Genomic DNA, 14,276 nt, shown 5'->3' with positions numbered 1-14,276 from the left:
CTTTCCAAGCTCTAAGTTTGGGTATAGGGAAAGAGGTGGAAATCTGTAGGATGCCCCCCCCCCCCAGTTGCATGAATTTTCCATCTGGCTTACTAGATGGTCTGAACTGGGTACTATATTTAGTAGACAGGGCTGTAAATTCATTTCCCTTCACTAGCAGGGGAGGACCCAGTGTCCGCATGGCTCATTTGAGGGTACCTGAATCAACACAAGAGTGTGCACTGAATTTCTTGGTCATCTGCTCTGCAGATGTAGAAAGCCATGGGCTGTTCTCTCTTTTCAAGTGCAGCTAGAAGCAGAGCTTTTGGATGGCCTGTACAGCAGCTCCCCATGTGGTCTTGTTAAGTTCCCAGGTCACAAAAGCTGAAGGCTATATTAATATAATTGGGGCCATGAATTAGTTTCTCTGCCCAGGAGCAGTGGGAGGGGCACCTTTAAAGGCAATAAAGCTCTTTGTGTGTTATCTTATCCTGACCTGTGTCCCAAGTTCCCTGGCCAAATATGAGCCACTGGCTTTGTTCTGCTCACTGTTGTATATGCCTGTCTGTCTCTTGGCTACAGTATTGCTGGCTTTTTGTAGCTCCCTTTTTTCACCAGCCCTTCTGGTCAGGTGGGGCTGGGAGATGCTATCCTCAGTGGTGGGGCTGTTTTAGTTCCCTTTTCTGAATGGGATGGAGAGGTGCTGCTCCAGGCTTCTCTGCTTTTCTGTCTTTTGACTCAGTAAGAGCCAGAAGCTACTCTCTACCTTGGCTATGAGTTAATTCCTCTGCCTAGGTACAGCAGGCCACCCCTCGACACCTGGTACTGGCTTTGCTCTAGACAGTTAGCTCTGCCTTTCTGCTTATTGGCTTACACATTGTTGGTTACAGAGCTTCCAGATATCCTTGCCAGCCCTTCTGGTCAGATGGGGCCTGGGAGCCACAGTGGGTGTGGCTGTGTTTCAGGTTACTTGCTTGGGTGGGGTTGGGAGGGGTGCCTCCTGGCCTTGCTCACATGTTCCCCAAACGAGTTTTTCTTATGGGTGAGGCCATGATGCACCCTCAGCCTTCACTGTGAATTAATTCCCCTGCCTGGGTGCAGCAGGGGAATTTTTCATACCCTGTACTGGCTTTGCCTCGGGGACTGTCCGAACCACCCACACACCTCTTGGTTGGAGTATTGCTGAGCTATACAGCTTTTAGGTTTTCTTGTCAGTGCCCTCTGGCAAGATGGACCAGAAGACAGTTTCCCCAGCAAATGGAGCTACAACTTCTTGCTTGGATATAGTTTCTAGAGTCAGCAAAACTTGTATGAGAACCCAAATCAAGCAGATATGTACTCCAGTGAGTTCTCTGATCACAGTTTGTCCCACACTTGGTTCTGGTGATGAGCAAAGCTGCTGGTTGGGGCCACTACTTGGATTACTAATCACTTAGGGAGTTGTAGTCATGAATTGCATCTGCCAAGATCTGTGTGTTGGTTATTGCAAGCCTCACAGTTTCCCCTGCAATTCTCATGGCACGAGACCAGAGTAGGGGCTCTCATGAAGTAATCTGCAGTGGTGGTGGTGCTGATTGTCCCCTTGAGTTCGCTTCTTTTGGGGGGAACTGGAGGTTCAGGGAAGACCTTTCCATGTGGTGTTGCTCCTGTCTGGGAGAAAGACAAAGTAGTCAGAAAGGAGTTGCTTCTCTTACGCTTCTAATACAGTCTATCTTGGTCTCTGTGATGCAGGGGATGTTTCAGTATCATCTCTATTCTAGGATTTTCTCAGCTGTGTCTTGTTCATCAGTAGTTGTTTTTCTGAAGGGGAATAAAGCAGAAATGACCTATGTCAGCATCTTGGTGATGCCACTGTCTCTTAAATTTTCAGAGTTAGCAAGAATCTAAATTTATCTTCTTTGGGATACACACATACATACACTATATATTTTGGGCTATATATACACATACATAAATTGTGATATATGTATACACATATTTCCATATATGTATATATGGAAATATAAATTAACTCAGGCTCATCAGGATCTCATAATTATATTTGGATTGTGAAATTTCATTAATTTAACATGTTAATTAACATGTTAATAATGGTAGTCATGACTATATTTGATTAGGTTAGTTTAAACAGATAGCTTCATATCTTAAGATCAACTGATTAGTAGCCTTAGTTACATTGGCAAAACTCCTTTGCCATGTAACATAACTTAATAATGTTATAACAGCAGGGGTTGGAGAGCATGAGGGCTATGTTACAAATCTGCTTACTGTAATTTAATCGCTGGTCCCTGTGATTCCTCTCATATACAAAATGCATTCAACTTTTCCCATGATTTCCAAGGACCTCACTCCATTATAGCCACAATAAAAAGCCCAAATCTTCAATTAAATCTAGTCTCTCTGTAAGTCTAGAAATCATCACACAAATTATCAGGTAAATGTAGTATATCTCCTAGACACAATTCCTTCCATCTGTTGACCTGTGAAATTAACTATAGAAGTTATCTGCTTCCAAAATTCTTAACATATAATCATAAGATTGACATCAGGATAACACCTGACATTTTAGTTAAAAAGGAGAGGGAGAATGGAAGGTAGAAAAAGAAGTCATTGGTTCAAAGCAGTTTTGAAATGTAGCTGGGAAAACTTGAGCTGGAGTTCTTTAATTTGGTTGTTAGATATGGGTTCTTACTTCTGTTGTCTGGACTCTTGGTTCCACCTTCTGAGTCATTCTCCCTTTTGCATGAAAAGTAGTATGTGTTTTCTTAGCAGTAACTAGAACCCCTAATCTGCAACCATCTTCCTTTTTTAGCTACTTCCTACCATTTTTAGCTCTCTTCCTGTGTTTCTACCATTCCATCAATATACCAGTGTTACCAGTACCTACAATCTGCTGATCATACCAACACTTCAGTGTCTCTCATCCTTTCATATCTAACTTCCCTTCTTAGGCAGTTTAAATTCCATTGCTTCATATTGGAATGACTGCCTTACGTCGACCTTCAACTTCCTTGTTGTCCTTTGATAGTCACTAAAGCACTAACAGATTTTCATAAAAAGGTTTATTTATTCATTCATGAGAGACACAAAGAGACAGAGAGAGAGGGAGAGACAGGCTCCCTGCAGGGAGCCTGATGTGGGACTCGATCCTGGGTCTCCAGGATCACACTCTGGGCTGAAGGCAGTGCTAAACTGCTGAGCCACCTGAGCTGCCCAGCACTAACAGATTAACTGTGCCTCTCAGCCCCCTCAGCTGCCCAGCTGAATGTGGCTGGGGAAGAAAACAAAGCAGTGTTGTCTGTCCTCACTGTATATGGATGATCACTGCCTTAATTTTGTTCTTGTACTTCCGAGGAATCATTGTGTTTCTCTACTCCATTCACTCACCCATTTACCTCAGGGTATAGCACATTTTTCTCCTGTCTTTAATATCCATCTTCAGCGTTCGTGTCCCTAGCCTCAGCTGATGATCTTATATCTTATTTCACTGAGAAAAGAGGAACAATCAGAAAGATTTTAGTAAGCTCCAACAAGCCTTCAACCTATCTACAAACTCTCTTTTCTCCTTTATCCTGGATAAACTGTCCATGCTCCCAGCAATTGTCACCCCTTTCTCCTGTAAGTAGAACCCATGCCTTCCTGACATGACTCCAGAGACTTTTCTATTGGCCTAAAGACAGTTTTTGTATCTCACATCTTAAAAAAAATGTTTTTCTCTCCATCCTAATTCTTCCTCAGCTATTATATCATTTTCCCCTTTTCTTTATAAAATATATACCTAAAAATAATTATATATATTGCCTTTAGCTTTTATCTTTAGAATTTCTTTTTAATTCACTTTAGTGAGGGCTTTGCTGTTACCATCAAGCAGACACTGTTCTCATCAAAGTCACCAGTGATTTAGATCCAGGGGTCTCTTCTCAACCTTCATCAAACCTATCACCAGCTTTTGACATTGATAGTTTAATAGCTACTTGACTTGATGTCCTTGACATTAGGAATCACTCTTAATCTTTCTCTTATTTTTGTGCCTTATTCTTGCCACTTTGATTATTTTCTGATTTATATCTCCAGCCTGAAATTTTCACCTGAGGTACAGACTGATTAATATATCTAGGTCTCTGCTAGACATGATTACTTGAATACCTAACAGGATCTTAAATATAGCATGTCCAAAACATAGGTCCTGTTTCCAACTCACCGAAAACCTACTTCTTCACAGTCTTCTCCATTTCATAAATGGTGTTTCCATTGTTTCATTTTTTAAAAATATTTTTAATTGAAGTTTGATTTGCTAACATATAACTCCCAGTGCTCATCCTGTCAAGTGCTCCCCTCAGTGTCCATCACCCAGTCACCCCATCCCCCGACCTGTCTCCCCTTCCACTACCCCTCATTCATTTCCAATACTTGAGTCTCTCATGTTCTGTCTCCCTCTCTGATATTTCCCACTCATTTTCCCTCCTTTCCCCTATAATCCCGTTCACTATTTCTTATATTCCCTGAATGAATGAAACCATATAATGTTTGTCCTCCTCTGATTGACTTTCCTCACTCAGCATAACACCATCCCATTCCATCCACGTTGAAGCAAATGATATTCATCCTTTCTAATGGCTGAGTAATATTCCATCATATACATAGACCACATCTTCTTTATCCATTCATCTTTTGATGGACACCAAAGTTCCTTCCACAGTCTGGCTATTGTGGACATTGCTGCTAGAAACATCGGGGTGCAAGTGTCTCGGTTTTTCACTGCATCTGTGTCTTTGGGGTAAATCTCCAGCAGTGCAATTGCTGGGTCATAGGACAGTTCTATTTTTAACTCTTTGAGGAACCCACACACAGTTTTCCAGAGTGGCTGCACCAGTTCACATTCCACCAACAATGCAAGAGGGTTCCCCTTTCTCCACATCCTCTCGAACATTTGTTGTTTCCTGCCTTGTTAATTTTCACCATTCTCACTGCTTTGAGGTGGTATCTCATTGTGGTTTTGAATTGTATTTCCCTGATGGCAAGTGATGCAGAGCATTTTCTCATGTGCTTGTGGGCCATGTCTTTGTCTTCTTTGGTGAGATTTCTGTTCATGTCTTTTGCCCATTTCATGATTGGATTGTTTGGTTTTTTGCTGTTGAGCTTAATAAGTTCTTTATATATTTTGGATACTAGCCCTTTATCTGATATGTCATTTGCAAATACCTTCTCCCATTCTGTAGGTTGTCATTTAGTTTTGTTGACTGTTTCTTTTGCTGTGCAAAAGCTTTTTATCTTGATGAAGTCCCAGTAATTCATTTTTGCTTTTGTTTCCCTTCCCTTCATAGATGTATCTTGCAAGAAGTTGCTGTGGCCAAGTTCAAAAAGGGTGTTGCCTGTGTTCTCCTCTAGGATTTTGATGGAATCTTGTCTCACATTTAGATCTTTCATCCATTTTGAGTTTATCTTTGTGTCTGGTGCAAGAGAGTGGTCTAGTTTCATTCTTCTGCATGTGGTTGTCCAATTTTCCCAGCACCATTTATTGAAGAGAATTTAATGAAGACCTTCATTTTTCCAGTGGATAATCTTTCCTGCTTTGGTAATTATTAGTTGACCATAGAGTTGAGGGCCCATTTCTGGGTTCTCTGTTCTGTTCCATTGATCTATGTGTCTGTTTTTGTGCCAGTACCACACTGTCTTGATGACCACAGGTTTGTAGTACAAGCTGAAATCTGGCATTGTGTTGCCCCTGGCTTTGGTTTTCTTTTTCAATATTCCCCTGGCTATTCAGAATCTTTTCTGATTCCACACAAGCCTTAAGATGAATTGTTCCAACACAGTGAAGAAAGTCCATGGCATTTTTTTTATTCATAGAGATGCAGAGAGAGAGAGAGAGAGGCAGAGACACAGGCAGAGGGAGAAGCAGGCTCCATGCAGAGAGCCTGGGGTGGGACTCGATCCAGGGTCTCCAGATCAGGCCCCGGGCCACAGGCGGCACTAAACTCCTGTGCCAGTGGGGCTGCCCAGTCCATGGTATTTTGATAGGGATTGCATTGAACATGTAAATTGCCCTGGGTAGCATAGACATTTTCACAATATTAATTCTTCCAATCCATGAGCACGGAGTATTTTTCCATCTCTTTGTGTCTTCCTCAATATCTTTCAGAAATATTTTGTAGTTTTTAGGGTATAGATCCTTTACTTCTTTAGTTAGGTTTATTCCTAGTATCTTATGCTTTTGGGTGCAATTGTAAGGGTTTGATTCCTTAATTTCTCTTTTTTCAGTCTCATTGTTAGTGTATAGAAATGCCACTGACTTCTGGGCATTGATTTTGATCCTGCCACACTGCCAAATTGCTGTATGAGTTCTAGAAATCTTGGGGTGGAGGCTTTTGGGTTTTCTATGTACAGTATCATGTCATCTGCAAAGACGGAGAGTTTGGCTTCTTTTTGCCAATTTGAAAGCCTTTTATTTCTTTCTGTCATCTGATTGCTAAGGCTAGGACTTCTAACAATATGTTGAGTAGCAGTGGTGAGAGTGGACATCCCTGTCTTGTTCCTGATCTTACGGGAAAGGCTCTCAGTGTTTCCCCATTGAGAATAATATTTGCTGTGGGCTTTTGTAGAGGACTTTTAAGATGCTGAGGAATGTTCCCCCTATCCCTGCACTCTGAAGGGTTTTGTTCAGGAATGGATGCTGTATTTTGTCAAATGATTTCTCTGCATCTATTGAGAGGATCATATTGTTCTTGTTTTTTCTCTTGTTGATATGATCTATCACATTGATTGCTTTACGAGTGTTGAACGTCCTACATCCGGGGGATAAATCCCACTTGGTCATAGCGAATAATCTTCTTAATGTATTGTTGGATCCTATTGGCTAGTATCTTGTCGAGAATTTTTGCATCTGAGTTCATCAGTGATATTGGTGTATAATTCTCCTTTTTGGTGGGCTCTTTTGTTTTGGAATTAAGGTGATGCTGGCCTCATAGAATGATTTTGGAAGTATTCCATCCCTTTCTATCTTTTGGAACAGCTTTAGTAGAATAGGTATTGTTTCTTCTTAAACATTTGATAGAATTCCCATGGGAAGCCATCTGGCCCTGGACTTTTGTGTCTTGGGAGGTTTTTGATGACTGCTTCAATTTCCTCTCTGGTTATTGGCCTGTTCAGGTTTTCTATTTCTTCCTGTTCCAGTTTTGGTAACTTGTGGTGTTCTAGAAATGCGTCCATTTCTTCTAGATTGCCTAATTTATTGGCATATAGCTGCTCATAATACGTTTTTAAAATTGTATGTATTTCATTGGTATTGATTGTGATTTCTCCCCTTTCATTCATGATTTTATAATTGGAATATTTTCTAATTTCTTTTGAATGAGGCTGACTAATGGTTTATCTATCTTATGAATTCTTTCAAAGAACCGACTCCTGGTTTTTTTGATCTGTTCTACAGCTCTTCTGGTCTCTATTTCGTTGAGTTCTACTCAGATCTTTATTAACTCTCTTCTTCTGCTGGGTGTAGGTTTTATTTGCTGTTCTTTCTCCAGTTCCTTTAGGTGCAAGATTAGCATGTGTATTTGAATTTTTTCCAATTTCTTGAGGGAGGCTTGTATTGTGATGTAGTTCCCTCTTAGGACTGCTTTTGCTGTATCCCAAAGATTTTGAAAGGTTGTGTCTTCGTTTTCATTAGTTTCATGAATCTTTTAATTCTTCTCTAATTTCCTGGTTGACCCTTTCATCTTTTGGCACGGTACTCTTTAACCTCCATGTGTTTGAGTTTCTTCCAAATATCTCCTTGTGATTGAGTTCTAGTTTCAAAGCATTGTGGTCTGAAAGTATGCAGGGGACAATCTCAATCTTTTGGTATTGGCTGAGACCCGATTTGTGACCCCGTATGTGGTTTATTCTGGAGAAAGTTTCACATGCACTTAAGGAGAATGTGTATTCAGTTGCATTTGGATGCAAAATTCTGTATATATAGGTGAAATTTGGTCCAGTGTATCATTTAAGGCCCTTGTTTCTTTGGTGATGTTGTGCTTAGAAGATCTGTCATTTGCAGAAAGTGCCATGTTAAAGCCTCCCACTATTAGTGTATTATCTAAGTGTGTCTTTATTTCGGTTATTAATTGACTGATATACTTGGCAGCTCCCACATTAGGGGCATAAATATTCATGATTGATAGGTATTCTTGTTTGATAGACACTTTAAGTATGATACAGTGTCCCTCTTCATCTCTTGTTACAGTCTTTCGGATAAACTTTAATTTATCTGATGTGAGGATTGCTACCCCTGCTTTCTTTTGAGGACCATTTGAATGGTAACTTGTTCTCCACCCTTTCATTTTCAGACTGGATGTGTCCTTAGCTCTCAAATGAGTCTCCTGTAGACAGCAAATAGATGGGTTTTTTAATTTTATTTTTTTTCCAGGCCGAAGCCCTGTGTCTTTTGATGGAATCATTTAGCCCATTCATGTTCAGAGAAACTATTGAAAGATATGAATATAGTGTCATCGTAATACCTATTCAGTCTCTGTTTTTAGGGATTATTTATTTGGGTGTCCTCTTCTTTTTACAGTGTTCCCCTTAATATTTCTTGCAGAGCTGGTTTTGTGGTCACATACTCTTTCAGTTTTTGCCTATCTTGGAAGCTCTTTATCTCTCCTCCTGTTTGGAATGGCAGCCTTGCTGAATAAATATTTTTGGCTGCATGTTCTTCTCATTTAGTACCATGAATATATTCTGTCAGCCCTTTCTGGCCTGCCAGGTCTCTGTGGAGAGGTCTGCTGTTAATCTGATATTTCTCCCCATATAAGTTAAGAATCTCTTGTCTCTGGCTGCTTTAAGGATTTTCTGTTTATTTTTGGAATTTGCAAGTTTCGCTATTAAATGTCAAGGTGTTGAACAGTTTTTATTGATTTTGGGGGGTGACCTCTCTATTTCCTGGCTCTAAATGCCTGTTTCCCTCCCCAAATTAGGGAAGTTCTCAGCTATTATTTGTTTAAATATACTTTCTGGTTCTCTCTCCCTCTTGGCGTCTTCTGGAACCCCAGTTGTTTCCTGAGGCTGTCATTTATTTCCCTTAACCTTTCCCCATGGTTTTTAAATTGTTTTTCTCTTTTTTCCTCAGCTTTCTTCCTTGCTATCACCTTGTCTTCTATGTTACTCACTCTCCCCCCCTCATTAACCCTAGCTGTTAGGACATCAGTTTGGCTAGCATCTCATTTAATTTATTTTTAATTCCAACCTGATTAGAGCTAAATTCTGTAGTAACAAAGTCTCTAGAGTCCTTTATGCTTTTTTTCCCCAGAGCCACCAGGAGCTTTATAATTGGGCTTCTGAATTGGCTTTCTGATATCAAATTGTAACCCATTTTCTGTAACTCTGTTACAGAGAGTACTGTTTCGCTTCTTTCTTTTGTGGTTAATTCTTCTAGTCATTTTGTTCAGTGCACAGTGGCTGTGTGAACGGGCTGAGTCAGGAATATCAGTCACGACCTAAGTAAATTTCACCGTAGATGATTCTGATGAGGTCAGAGACCAGAAAATGAAAACGAAGATGAGAACAAAATTAAAGGAAAGGGCCACTAAAGTGAAAAATAAATTTTTAAACAAAGCAATAAAAGATAAAAGGCCAAAAATACCATAGAAGAAGGAAAAAGTAAAAAAATAAAATAAAATAAAACAAAACAAAAAACAAAAGAGGAAAAAGAGAAAAAAGAAAAGAAAAAAGGGAGATGGTGGTGGTGACGAAGTTGTAGTGGAGGGAGAACGTAGTCTACCTGAGGGGTCCTAGAGGTTGATCCTCTTGGTTCTGAGTATATTAAGTTCTGTATGTTAGAAGATGCTCAGTTCTAAATTTATATAAACCAGAAATACATGTAGAGAGCCCCACCAATGACCACCAAAACATAAATGAAATAAAAGAGGGGGGCAGAATGGGAATGCAGAGAGAGTATAATCTCACAGAATGAACCAGCACGGTATACCACTTGGTTCTGGGTGCATGCTGGCATGGTTTAGAAGGTATGAACTTGTGCCATTGTAGAACAAAATGAGGCAGAGAGAAAACACAAAACAAAACAAAAACCATATCTTGTATATATCCCAAAATTGAGTATGTTGTAGGGAATCTAGAAGTGGAAAGTATATCTAGGACGTGTCATTGTAGAAATTTGAAAGTCAAAAAGGAAGCATCTTAAAAATGAAGAGTTGGTAAAATATTGTAGTAAGGTGGGAAAGAGGAAAAAAAAGAAAATTTACAGTCTGATATAAAAACAAGTTGTAGTGGAATAGGCAGGAAAAAAATAGGAGGGGTACCCTCTGGTTCTATATCGTGTAAATCCCTGGACTTGCCCTGGAGCTTTCCAGTGCTGCTCGGTGAACTTGCTCTTGCCCTGACCTTCCAGCTGGTCTTCGGGGGAGGGGCTGCTGTGCTGACTCGCAGGTGTGTGCACCTGGGCGCTGCCCCGCCCCCCTGCCGGGTGTAGGGCTCAGGGGGAGCTGTTGCCCCGGTGAGGCCCCTGTCCCCTGGCAGCCCCGCCTCTCCCAGGCACAGGGTGACACCAGGAGGGACAACCCCACAGGCGGCGGCCAGGTCTCCCCAGCCCTGGAGTCCGCTCCCGCCGTGACCACCGCGGCTCCCAGTCCGCAGGGGCCTGGGTGCTCCCGGGGCGGGGGCGCCGATCTGCACAGGTCGGGGCGCCGGAGCAGGAGCCTCCTCGCTGTCCTGGGCCCTCCCCGCCTCGGCCCGTCCCGGGGCAGCGCAGGATCCCGGCTGTGTCCCCCGGAGGCCTGGGGTCCGGGGCCTGCGCCGCTGGAGTCGCGCTCCCGGGGAGCCCCCTCCGCCCGGAGCCCCGCCCGACCCTCCGGCTGCGCCCCCAGGCCCCGCGGGGCGCGCTCCGGCCCTTTACGGAGATGGGCGGCTGTGGGGCGCGCTCTCCCCGGCGCCCCGGGATCCCGCCCGGGTCCCTGCTGAGCGCCTTTCCGTCCGGGAAGAGTCGTGGGGATTGTCAACGTGCCCGCTTCCCGGGCGGGGCGCCCTGTCCCGAGGCTCTCCCCGGCCTCGGCGGCTCCTCGCGGCCCTCCCCCACCGGATTCTTTTTTATTTTATTGTTTTCCGCCTTCCTGCCTTGTCAGAAGCGAAAAGCCTTCTCTCTGTAGCGTTCTTTACATCTCAGTTCGAATTTGAGGTGTTCAGGATGGTTTGAAAGTTATCTAGGGGTGTTGGTGGGGCCGGTGTGTGGAGGACCCCACTCCTTTGCATCCTGGCCCGCCCCCGTTGCCATTGTTTCAGATGCTCAGGTCAAAGACTTCAAAATCATATGGATTCATCTTTTTTTTACATTTTGTAACTGATGCCAGTTATTTCTATGATGTCTGCCTTTAAAATATAACCAGAATGCCTCGTTTTTATCTCCTCATTACCTCCCTGGTCCAGACCATTATCATTCCTTATCGGAATTTTTGAAATCTCCTTTTCTTGCTGATGTCACCTTATTTTTATCTTTTCTCAGTACAGTAGCCATGGGGATGGGATTAAGTCAGAATTTGTTAAAGCATCCCTAATTGTTTCCAATACCTCAAAATTAAGGCCAAAAAATTAAAGTGATTGCTCTGAGTTTACCTAGTTGTCAGGTTTTCTAGGACACCTCCCTTGATCACCATCTGTGAATTTTCAACCCTACTCTGTCATGCTCTATTCCTTTCTCTTTTTTTTTTGCCTTATTATCATTAAATGAATTATATATGTCTTACCTATTTCTTTTGTTTTTCAATATCTCACCTAGTATCCCTACCTTTCTCACTCACATTATTTAAATGCCATGAAGACAGAGATTTTTTTCTGTTTTCTTTTCCCCATTTTACTTTTCTGTCTTCTTAGAAGACTCTATACCTGTGCCAAACATATAGTGTGTACGCAGTACATCTTTGTCAAGTGAATGAAGAGTGAATGAATGAGTACTTGTTATTCTGTTGTCATAATTTCCTGTTTATAAATTTCCCATGCTAGATTTTAGGCTCCCTATTGGTGAGCACTATATATATATATATATATATATATATATATATATATATATATATGTATTTTATATGTATATACATAATATTTAATGTAGGATGTGTTGAGAAATGTGAAGAGTCTGAAACTTTACTTATAAGCTAGCAAGTTAGCCTGTGTAGTTCTATGGATGCTGCCAAAATAGGTGAGACTTCTGGTTCAGAGACTAAAGGATTTATTATTAATGGTGTAACACCCAGCATAAATGTCCTGTTTGCCTTAGTTCCTCTTGCTCCCTGAGTCCCAGGAGCAGCTCAGAGGGGCCCAGGCTGATATGCATGAGAAATAGGTTATGCATCACAGCTAAGAAAGCCTGTGTTTATGGAACCCAAATCTTATAGTGGGATTCAAGCAAATGTGTCTGACCTATGTTTAAGAGGAGTACATTTTCCTTATTATATTATACAAGACAATAATTTGCCCTCTCTTATAGATGGAGTCACTACCTCTATTTTTCATGAGCATTTACTATTTTAATATCCTTAAAAGGATGGTCTGGAACAAAGGGGCAGTTAATGGCTCAGCTTATAGGACATGCAGAAACATGAGAGACCCTGGAGAATTATGTCCCAATAGTACCTCTGCTGGTCAGATTACAGGAGATCCTTAAAACCATGTGTAGAATAATGTAATTAATAATTGCTACTTCAAATGCAATAATTTTGAATGTAAAGTGTTACTGTTTGTGCATTGGTGTTCCTTTAAAAGATTTCATCTATTTATTCATATAGCAGTCTTTTTGATTTCATGGTACTTTTACAAATATTTGACTATTTTATGCTTTAAATAACTAATGAATATTAACTTTTGATGAAGACTACAGTTATTTTAACATTACAACTCCAAAATTATTATAACTCCTTTTGAATGCGTGAAAAAGCCTGAAGCTCAAAGAAATACGATGAGTAGAGAACATATTCTAAAATAGTATGCATAGTTTTAATGTATTTAAAGCTTATAATAACCTCTGCTTAATCAAATCAAATAAAGTAGAACCTCAATGTACTAGAACACTCAAATAACTTTTGTCCTCCTTCATGTAACTTTCAAGGAGGGTCATGAAATCTAGCAAGAAAGAGAGATAAACAGGGAGAGTTAACCTAGTGGACTTACAGTTATCATAGCTACGCCTCAGAGATATTGTGGTTTTTGTTCCAGACCACTGCAGCTAAGCAAGTATCACAATAAAATGAATTCTTTGCTTTTCCAGTGCATATAAAAATTATGTTTGCACTATACCTTAGCCTGTTAAGTGTGCAGTAGTATTATGTCTAAAGAAACAATGTACATACCTTAATTAAAAAGTACTTTATTGTTAGAAAATTCTATCATACAAATTTTCAAGGAGTCATAATTGTTTGTTGGTGGAAGGTCCTGCTTCTACGTTGATTGCTGCTGCCTGGTCTGGGTGGTAGTCACTGAAGGTTGGAGTAGCTGTGCCAATTTGCTAAAATCAGACAGCAATGAAATTTGCTACATCAATTGGCTCTTCCTTTCATGAACAGTTCTCTGTAGGATATGGTGCTATTTGATAGCATCTTACCCGCAGTACAACCTCTTTCAAAATTGGAGTCAGTCTTCTCAAACCTTGCTGCTGCTTTATCAACTAAGTTTATGTAATATTCTGAATCCCTTATTGCCATTTCAACAATCTTTACAGATTCTTTCCCAGGAGTAGGAATAGGTTACGTCTCAAGAAATTATATTCTTTTTTCATCCATAAGAAGCAACTCCTAATCTGTTCAAGTTTTTCCCCCCACTTTTAAAGCCTTCATTTTTGGCATTAGTACTTTTTTAAAAATTTTAAGTTTTTGCTTAGATTCTAGTTGGTTAGCATGTGGTTCAATATTGGTTTCAGAAGTAGAGTACAGTGATTCATTACTAATGTATAAAATCATGTGCTCATCACAAGTGCAACCAATAATACTCATCACCCAATTCACCCATCTCCCCTCCAGCAGCCCTCAGTTTGTTCTCTGTAGCTAAGAGTCTCCTGTGGTTTGCTTCTTTTTTTGTTTTCCCTTCCCCTATGTTCATCTGTCTTATTTCTTAAATTCCACATATAAGAGAGATGATATGGTATTGATCTTTTTCTAACTGACTTATTTCATCCAAGTTTTATTATGAGATTGCAGCAGTTCAGTCACAACTTCAGGTTCTACCTCTAATTCTAGTTCTCCTGCTGTTTCCACCCCATTTGCAGTTATTTCCTCCACTGAAGTCTTGAGCCCCTCAAAGTCATCCCTGGGGTTTAGAGTCAACTT

General features: G+C 40.9%; 1 long non-coding RNA gene across 2 annotated transcripts in view; it reads right to left on the bottom strand.

Annotated features, from left to right (window-relative positions):
• Positions 1–938: 938 nt before the first annotated feature.
• LOC144309455 (uncharacterized) overlaps positions 939–14,276 on the bottom strand; it is a 41,361-nt gene continuing 28,023 nt past the window's right edge. The window contains exon 4 of one of the 2 annotated variants that reach the window (XR_013375449.1): positions 939–1,629. This is a non-coding gene — a long non-coding RNA (uncharacterized LOC144309455). The other variant, XR_013375450.1, reaches the window with a different exon arrangement.

Source organism: Canis aureus, unplaced genomic scaffold (assembly GCF_053574225.1).
Source record: "Canis aureus isolate CA01 unplaced genomic scaffold, VMU_Caureus_v.1.0 NW_027326411.1_RagTag, whole genome shotgun sequence".
NCBI lineage: Eukaryota > Metazoa > Chordata > Mammalia > Carnivora > Canidae > Canis > Canis aureus.
The sequence above is the reverse complement of the archived record's forward strand: the minus strand, read 5'-3'. Positions and strand labels throughout refer to the sequence as shown.